This window comes from Protomyctophum parallelum (genome assembly GCF_964188405.1).
Source record: "Protomyctophum parallelum genome assembly, chromosome: 12".
NCBI classification, from domain to species: domain Eukaryota; kingdom Metazoa; phylum Chordata; class Actinopteri; order Myctophiformes; family Myctophidae; genus Protomyctophum; species Protomyctophum parallelum.
This window is the reverse complement of record NC_139712.1, coordinates 46,007,923-46,008,980: the sequence shown is the minus strand read 5'-3', so window position 1 is coordinate 46,008,980 and position 1,058 is coordinate 46,007,923.

Genomic DNA, 1,058 nt, shown 5'->3' with positions numbered 1-1,058 from the left:
TCCCACAGAAAGTGGCGAAGATGTGTTCAATGTCACGGCGTGTATGTTTGTGCCTGGCGTCGCTCTCGGCCCCTGGATGGAAGAAGCAAGAAAGAAATTGAAGAAAGTGTCATTATTGTTACACAACACCAAGGCCCACGATCGGCCCAGACACCTCTGGGAGACTGCAGAGAGCTGCTACGTAGATGTCACATCCACTTATCTTGTCCCCGCGCCCTGCATCCTTTGTCGAGTGATAATAAATGGTAAATGGTAAATGGTGCATTTATATAGCGCCTTTATCCAAGGCGCTTTACATAGATTGTGCATTACATTCACCCATTCATACACCGATTGCGGCGGAAGCCATGCAAGGTACCAACCAGCACATCGGGAGCAATTTGGGGTTCAGTGTCTTGCCCAAGGACACTTCGACATGTGAACAGGAGGAGGAGCCGGGATTCGAACCGCCGACCCATGGATCATTGGACGACCTGCTCTACCTCCTGAGCCACAGTCGCCCCCCCGATAATGAACTCAGTGGTGCATGTGCGTGCGTGCGTGTACTACTATACTTAGTATAGTATAGTATAGTATAGTATAGTATAGTAGAATTCTGGAAATAAGACATTGTAAGGATTTTATTTTCCTGGTATACTGTATATATGTAAGTATATATACTTTGGCATTCCTTAAGAAAACGTCCTTCTGCACACCTACAATGGACAGGTCGGTGCGTCGGATAACTGGAACTGAGAAGTAGAGAAAGAAGAATCCCGCACACTGTCTGTCTTCACTCCAGTTTAGATTTATTGAGCAACGTTTCGATCGTCAGACCTTCATCTTGGCATTCAAATGGCATTCATAAAATTGCTTTTCTGAAATGTTTGTAGTTAATACGATAAGAATATACAATACTCTAAGTGTAGTACAGTAATGCTAAAATGTGTATGTGTGCACCTGCATGCGTGAAGATGAGGGGAGGACAGAGTCGATAAAACAAGGGACACAATCAAAGCTATTAGCCGGACTGGCAGAGAACACAAGACGACAGCTTGTCTGCGTTTTCTTCTCCAAAC